The 8,325-nt window shown below is 41.8% G+C and overlaps 1 long non-coding RNA gene across 1 annotated transcript in view; it reads left to right on the top strand.

Annotated features, from left to right (window-relative positions):
* The first annotated feature begins 392 nt into the window (after positions 1-392).
* Positions 393-8,325, top strand: part of LOC111537605 — a 31,771-nt gene continuing 23,838 nt past the window's right edge. Inside the window, exon 1 of the long non-coding RNA XR_002730056.1 lies at positions 393-598. This is a non-coding gene — a long non-coding RNA (uncharacterized LOC111537605). The remainder of the gene's footprint in view (positions 599-8,325) is intronic.

Here is an 8,325-nt window from a genome sequence, read left to right as displayed (position 1 = left end):
CATTGGAACACATTTCAGGATGTTTGACTGAGTTTGGCAGAATCAGTACCTTGACTGTGGCCTTCTCTTCTTGGACAAAAGGTGACCAGAGAGCCTACAATAATCCAAGTCTGAAAGAAGCCACGGGCATGGTTACCCTTTTGTGGGAAATGGCACAATGGTACCCTTTGTCAGTTGGAATATTTCAGTGGGGGGATTAATTATGCATATGGTTATCCTTGCAAGCTTTTTGAGAAAGAGGATAAAAATCAACTCACATAACACAATTTAAAAACATATTCTTTCATTCTATTCCTCGTGATCCAGAGACTACAAGGATAATTGCATCTTTCCATGACTACCCAAACCCTTATTCTGTGCATCCTGAAGTATCCCCAGGAATTTTTGTGGCTGTACTTACTCTCATCCTTTACTCTTTCCATTTGATTCTTTAGAATCAGAGCAGAACCAAGCAGGAAGCTCAGAATCAGAGAGATCTCATCCAGTTTTCAGCAAACCCAAACACTCTGCAATAGATTGAGTGGAAGGAAGAGGAAGAACATGATAAAGACATAAGAAAAGAAGCTGAGTCCTTGTTGAAACACTGAAATGGGTGCAGGTATCATTTCTTATCTCATTGTTTTTTCTTATAAGCCCTGAATTAATTCATTTATTCACAATATTTACCATGTGTTCACTATCATCTGTGTACTAGAAAGACAGCAGTGAATAAAACGGACAAAATTCCCTGCCCTCTTGGAGCTCGCATTCTAATGAATAAAATGCCATTGTCACTTGGAGGATATGATTATCAAAATTTTTAGAAGTCAGTTGCTTAGTTGGTCCAAGAGCGGTAGAATTTAAATTTTTTCTCCTGTAAGTAGCTACAATGCTTTGTCAGAATTTTTACCCTAGTATTACAAATATTTATTCTATTTTACTGATAAATTTAAAAATAGCCTCCACTGTCATTCCAGATGGGATATGTTGCCTTACCGTTGACAGAATATTCTACGCCCAAAGTTAAAATTTCTAAGAAGAAAACACAACTAAGTTCATCCTTTAAAACATTTTTTTCAAATGACTAAAAAGTAGCGATTGGGAAGTGCTGATATTAAAATGGTGGCAAAACTTTCGCCTCAGAGCTCTCCTTTCTTCTCCCTGTTTCTCATCAGCAGATCTTTTTTTATTCACTGAAGAAGCAAAATTTGAAAGTAAATATATACATTAGAAACTGGCAAGGGAAGTAAACAGCAGTCTTGGGTTTTCATTTCAAGGCAAAACGATGGCTCCTAGTGTCAACTTCTGCACGTCAATCTTGTATATCAATTCCTTGTGATAGGAAATGTTATTTTCAGTGGATTGCAATCCAGACAATTGTCAAGAGACCTCCTATGTGGCAACTGTTTTGGACATGTCAAGAGACACAACTTTTTCAGTGCTGCATTAGCCCCAGCCTGGCTTTCACTGCTTCTGTGTCCCCAGCTGGTCCCAGCTAGCGCTGCTGATGCTCCACAGCTGCAGGCACAGCTCCACCTGAGCTATTCCTGATGGAGATGAATAGTGTTGCATGACTCCCTATTGCAGACTGGTTTCATGTTAAGTCTACTGTCTAGACTTGAGACTTAATGGCACCAGATGTCTGAGGGACTCCCACACTTCTTGCTGCCAATTAGATCTCAGGTCTACTGGTGGTATTCATGACCACAGGGGACGAAGTTTGGGTGGTAGCTCCCTTCTTTTACCTTCTCCCCCTACATTCACTCAGTCTATAGAATAGAACTGCAACCTTGATGTCCTATTTTTAATCCAAGCAATCAACTTGTCTAATGCAGTAGTCCCAATTCTGGAGATCCTAGTTTCAGTGACCCAGTTACTGACCTGGGTCTTCTTGCTTAGGAAGACCTCCGAGAGTGTACACACCTGCCTGTTAAACTGGTTAATTTCCACCAATCTGAATGTAAGTGCCACTTACTAGACGTAAATTGTTGGTATAGCCATTTCTAAAATGAAGATGGAAAAAGGTACAGCACCAAAGACAGTAGGCATTACCTGACCTCCCATACCTTTAGAGTTATTCCTTGTTCCATCTCAGTGCATGTCTCAAACTAATTAGTGCATGTCTCATACTAATTCCTGCTCCATTTTACAGCTTGCCTGATAATACTATAGGCAACAATGCAAAGTATCTAATGTCAAAGTCTCACACAAAGATAAACTGTAATTGTAACTCCTTCATGGTGGGAGAGAAGCTTTTGTTATCAACATTTATTAGGCCTGCTGGACGTTTATTTGGTCACTCGGTCCCTGAACACAGAGATAAGTGGACCTGGGTTTCATATTTAGTCTCCTTGGAGAACAAATTTAGCCTTGGAGAATACCAAAGCTTTGGGCCCAGGAATGACCCAGAAGTTCTTTGGGACTAACTCAAAGCCTCACTAAACTCCCTCTTGGAACATCTTGGGATCCATAGCCCCAGATTCCTTGGTACACCCAGAGCATGGTATAGACTTTATAACATTGCCAGTCTTTTTTAATGTTTCAATCTTTTTCTTTCATCTTTATTCTAATAGTGCCTTGAAAAAAACAGCATTGAGTATACAAATGAATTTGGGAGCAAGAGAGAGGGATCTGGGAGAAAAAATAAAAGTGAAGTTCAAAATAAACTTGTTTGGGGAACTAAATGGCTCTTATGCTAAGGAGAGTGGGCCCATCCCCACCAGGTGCATAATTTTTTTAATCCCCAACAGGTGCATTAAGAAATTTTGTCCAAATTTGTGACCCTTGGTCCAATATGGAGGGTATTAGATACTTGATCTTTTCCTCTATGTCCAGGGCATGTCTGAAGTCTTTTAATCGGAACTCTGAGAGCCCAGTGAGAAGTTTGTTGTTTGTAGCTTGAGACATGGACTATTCTTTTCCTTTTAAAATTTTGTGAGTCTCTAAGTCAACTTCAAAATAAGGATTGAGAAAAACTCAAGACTGTCGCAGCTTTATGTTGAGTGAATGCTTGCTTGAAACAAAGAAGCAAAAGGAAAACAAAGGTAAAATGGTTTGATCATTCACCAAATTAAGCATTAGATGTTACTGCCATCTAGTGATGATTTAACACCTGGCTGCCAGGGGAAGGTAGAGTCATCTTTTTGCTACACAGGCATCACCTTAGGGCCTATCACAGACTTGCAGGTTTGGGAACAAATGTGACATCTAGGTGAACTTCCAAATTACCAGAGGATGGTACTATGGTGAAAAGGTCCCACAACTGGAGAAAAATGCATGTCTTCGTATTAAATCCTAAGCCTCTCTGCTCATAATATTTCCTAAAAAACACTTCCTTGCAACAGTGAAAACAAGTTTCTCTTAACTCCATGACTCCAGGATCCTTAATGCATATTTAAACATTCACAGGCAAGTTATATGCCACCTCCCCATTGCATCTGCCTCCAAACCCTGTCTCTACACATCACTTAATAGAGCTCCAATCCCATTCCTCCTCATTCTCACTGCACTCACTGGGTCACTGGAGGTGGGGAAGAGGAAGAAGGAAAGAAGATGAGAAATAGTCTGATAGGGTGCTTACCTTGTATAGATGCTTTACGATCATGGTTGCCCTCACTATCATCCCAGAAAGTGGCATCATTCCCGTGTGAAAGATGAGAAAATCAAGAACCAGAGAAGTTAGGTAACTGGTCAGAGATCACACAGTTAAATGTAAGTAGCAGAGCTGGAATTTGAACCCAGTGTACCTGGTCTCATCATCTGGGGTTTTTTTTTTGTGGCTTGGTAAGCACAGTGATATGATGTTGGAGAAGAACATTGAATGTGGAACAGTGGGAAATGTTCTCTGCTCATGAAAGAGCAGAGTTCAAGAATATCCTCACATAGCCTCCTCTGGAGCAGGTACAGAAGCTGGGAAGGTGTAGGAGTACTTGAGTGTAAAGGATTAGCAAGCAGGTTTTAGATGCACAAGCAAATCCATATCTAGAGCAGGGTTGCCAGAAACAGATGGTGACTCTAGGGTGCTAATTTCATCCCCTTCCCTCATCTGAAGAAACTCCATGCTTCATGAGGGTATCCAGCTCCGAAGGATTGAAAAGATAAGCCAAAAAAAAAAAGGTGATCTGATCTAAGCCTGGCGCCAGCAGTCCCCTTGGGTGTGTGGAGGAAAGAACACTGACGTGGGTGAAAAGGTTACAGGTTGGGATTTCTGTTGCCTTGGGATTTGGGCTGCAGCCATAAAGCTAAAGACATGAGGCAAAGCGTATTCAGTTTTCTTCATTGGCATCAAAGAGCCTTCTCAGATGCCTTTTCAGTTAGATGGCTCATGAAGTCTTAGCCAAGTTCAGGCCAATGGAAACGATGTAAGCCCCTCTAGGTTTGGGCTCTGAGACATCCTACATGATCCTTCACATGCTCTTTCTTCTTTCACCTGAGGGCTACATGTGGAGTATTCATAGGGTAATTCTGAGGTGTTAGTAGAAGGAGGAATCCAATTAGGAGCCTTGAAAAATTACTTGGCACAAACATTCTTCTCTCTCCAAGCCCTCATGGGTCTGGGTTGTGAACAAGAAAAAAGCCACTAAGATTTTTTGTTGGTTGTTTGTTATAGCATATCATGTAATTTAACCTGATTAATATACAACAACAGATACAAAAGATACCTACTGTGGTACGTAGCCAACAACAACAACAACAAAATGGCCAGAATTCTTTATTGCTCCTTGTATCCAAGCTGTCTGCAATTTGACTTTGCACTTTGTCTCACTGAGGAGGCAAAGTCTATTTCCCTGCACCTTGAGTTGGAGCTAACCTGTGACTTCTTTCATGCAAATGGTAGCTGTGTGCGACTTAGGAGTCTAGGTCTCCAAATGCTTTGCATACTTCTGTCACTCACTTAGGATCCTGCTCAGCCCCAGTGACAACAAGCCTTGACCTGCTGGATAAGGAGGGACATGAGGTCAAGACATCCCAGCCAACCACTAGCCAATGACATCCTAGTTCAATGTTCAGCCAGCCTCCTGCCACCCACAGCTGATCACAGAAGCATGAGTAAGCTCAGCTGAATTCAGTTAAGCCTGGCCCACAGAAACAAGAATGCCCAGCTGATGGCATGGTGTCTTTTTAACACTTAAGCTACTGGATTTTGGGGCTTCTTGTTACACAGCATTATCTGAAACACCTATGTTTTAAAAAGATCTGCTACTCTTATCCCAGCAGGACTTACTAAGAGGGTAGCAGAACTTGTTGTGGTGTTATCAGCCTACCACAGTCTCTAAAATTGGAACATTCCCCATGAGAGGAGACATCACTGGGATCAGGGGTTAGAGGGTTAGCAGGAGCATCCCGTGTTCCTGATAAGAACTGACTCCATTCCGCCTCGCTGGGAAAAGATTACAGGTGTTTTCTTTTCTCAATGAAAGTCCAGGCTAATTAAGGCAAGTGCTGAGAAAACCACTCATAGAAATTGTTGGGAGTCAGAGAGAGGACCTGCAGGAATTGCGGCTGAGCTTATTCCTCCCTGGCAAGAAGCTTATTAGGATGCAGGTCCTGTAAAACCACTGTTACTCCCATCAAAGTAAGCATGATGGAATAGTTTTTGATAGAGCTGAATTTTATGCTGTTTGCGTTCAAGGGTGTATATTAATATAGTGCCTGCTACTGCTTCTCACTTGGAAAATTTTGAAGGCAGGAAACTTTCTAGGGCACTCTGTGGTGGGAAGCAAAGGAACAGAAAATTGGTATGCTAAACTCTTCTGTAACTAATTGGAGAAGCAAGGAGGTGTAAGTTTCTTATGTGAGAAAGGAATAGGTAGTTGGACTGGAACATTTTGGCAGAACAGTGTCTGTATTAGCCTCCTAGGGCTGTTGTAACAAAGTACTACAAACTGGGTGGCTTAAAACAACAATAATGTGTTCTCTCACAGTTTCAGGGGTTAGACATCAGCAGGGCTGTGTTCCCACTGAATCCTTTGGCAGAGAACCCTTGCCTGCCTCTTCCAGTTTCTGCCTGCCCAGACATTCCCGGCTTGTGGCAGCATCACTCCAACCTCTGCCTTCATCTTCATATGGCTGTCTTCCCTCTGTTCTGTGCTTTCACATGGCTTTCTCTTCTCTTTGTATGTCTATTTCCAAATTTCCTCTTTTTATGACACCAGTCATTGGATTAGGACCCACCCTAATGACCTCATCTTAACTTGATGACATCTAGAAAAACCCTGTTTCCAGGTAAAGTCATTCACACATATGGAGATTAGGACTTCAGTGTATCTTTGTGTGGGGGAGGGTGGGGAGCAATTTAACCCAAAACAGTGCCCAAAAGGGCTGGCTTCTGGGTGAGGGAGCCCAGTAGTAAGAGCTGTAGACAATAGCAGAAGATGGGGGAGGGGGCAAGATGAGAGCACACGGCAGTGCAGGGCCTTCTGCAAAGTGGGCGTGAATCACGTTAAGGAAACCAATATTTGGACTTCTGCTTCTCAATGGGCATAAAAGTCAAAGGAGTGCCGGATATGGCCCCAGTCAAGAAAAAGAGCTTCTTGCTCCTTTCCCTTAAGTCTTCTTCCCAGTCCCCTACATGTTAAAAATGGAAGAGATGTAGAAGGAGAAAGTGTCCCATAAACGGAGGAGCAGACCTCTGCAATAATCATCACTGAGGACCAGAGCCATGGGGAAAGCTAGCACTGGAGAGAGAAGAGGAGACAGTAGGGCTGAGTTCAAGATGAGATTGATAGTTAAGCCAGACTTTATGAAACCTGAGTGGGTACACAGGTTGAGATTTGCCCAAGATATGCTCAAGAGGTGCAGAAAGGAGCTTCAAAGGCCAATATGTGACAAAAAAAAAACAAAAAAAAAAACAAAGACATACTTACACTTCACCTAGTGAATCAGTTTGGTAGAAGAGTTATAGGTGTTAAAGTCTAATAAACTGTGTGTGTGTGCATGTTTTTGTTTTTGTTTTTTTTTTGGGTGGAGCCTCGGTCTGTTGCCCAGGCTGGAGGGCAATGGTGTGATCTTGGTTCACTGCAACCTCTGCCTCCCCAGTTCAAGCAATTCTCCTGTCACAGCTTTTTGAGTAGCTGGGACTACAGGTGAATTCCGCCACACCCAGCTAATTTTTGCATTTTTAGTAGAGATGGGGTTTCAAACTCCTGACCTCAGGCTGGTCTCAAACTCCTGACCTCAGGTGATCCACATGCCTTGGCCTCCCAAAGTGCTGGGATTATAGGCTTGAGCCATTGTTCCCTGCCTAAACTGTGTGATCCTGACCAATCTTTTACCACCTCTGAGCCTCAGCTGCCTCATCTATACAGTTTGGATAATAACTTAAATACACACACAGACACACACACACGCACACACACACACACACACACACCTTCTACAAGCTTGTAAAAAAACTTTCTATGTTTGGGGTGCTGTTGTCAGAATGCACAGATGGTGGCTCGTGTTTCCACGTTTGGTTCTATGGTATCAGACAATGCATTCAGCTTTTCTGAGCTTCAGCTTTCTCATTTATTAAAAAGGGCCATGAGTCATGGGGCTAATGGAAAGATTAAATGAGATGTGAAATTGCTTTTTTATTTTGCAAATTGTTTTATGCTTGTAAAGCATTTCAGGCATGTCTCCTATTGTCTGTGTTTTTATGATACCAAATAGCTGTAGCCTGTTGAATTAAATGTAAGAATTTATATTACTTGAATTCTGTTGATGAGAATTTGTAATGAGCAATCAACCTTGTACAATATGAACCCCCTGGAAAGCTTTAAAAATACTAATGTCTGGGTTCCACCCCCAGAGATCGCCACTTAATCAGTCTGAGCTAAAACCTGGGCATCAGGGAGAGTTTCCAAGCTCCCAGGAGATTTGACTGTGCTGCGGGATAGGGGGAGGTGGTTTGAAAACCACAGAGTAGAAAGTTCTGCTGCTGTGACTGAATGTCTGACTGCCACGTTGTTATCTGTTTTGTTTTTCTGTTTACCTCTGACAATTTTTAACTACACTGCAATTTTTGTGGATGGACTAGGAGCATATTGATTTGGGTGTGATTTTCTGGCTAGTCAGCGATTTTTTTCTTTTAGCTTTAGGTTTTGTCGGTTTTGATCAACTACTTTATCATTTTCTGCTTGCTACATGAAAACTGTACCTGTCACCTTAAAAATGAAAATTGGCTGATAAAATTCCAAATTCTGACAGGAAAAATAATATCGTTTGTGTGAATCTGAAAGATGGTTTCCTTTCCACCACTGGAACAACTGCTTTTATTTTTTAATAATCTGAGGTATCTTAGGAGGACTGCAATTATGCTGTAGAAAAACATGTGACATTAATAAATCAGAATAATTAAGACAG

The sequence above is a fragment of the Piliocolobus tephrosceles genome, chromosome 16, assembly GCF_002776525.5.
Source record: "Piliocolobus tephrosceles isolate RC106 chromosome 16, ASM277652v3, whole genome shotgun sequence".
NCBI lineage: Eukaryota > Metazoa > Chordata > Mammalia > Primates > Cercopithecidae > Piliocolobus > Piliocolobus tephrosceles.
Note: the sequence above shows the minus strand (reverse complement) of the source record. Positions and strands in the feature narration are given on the sequence as shown.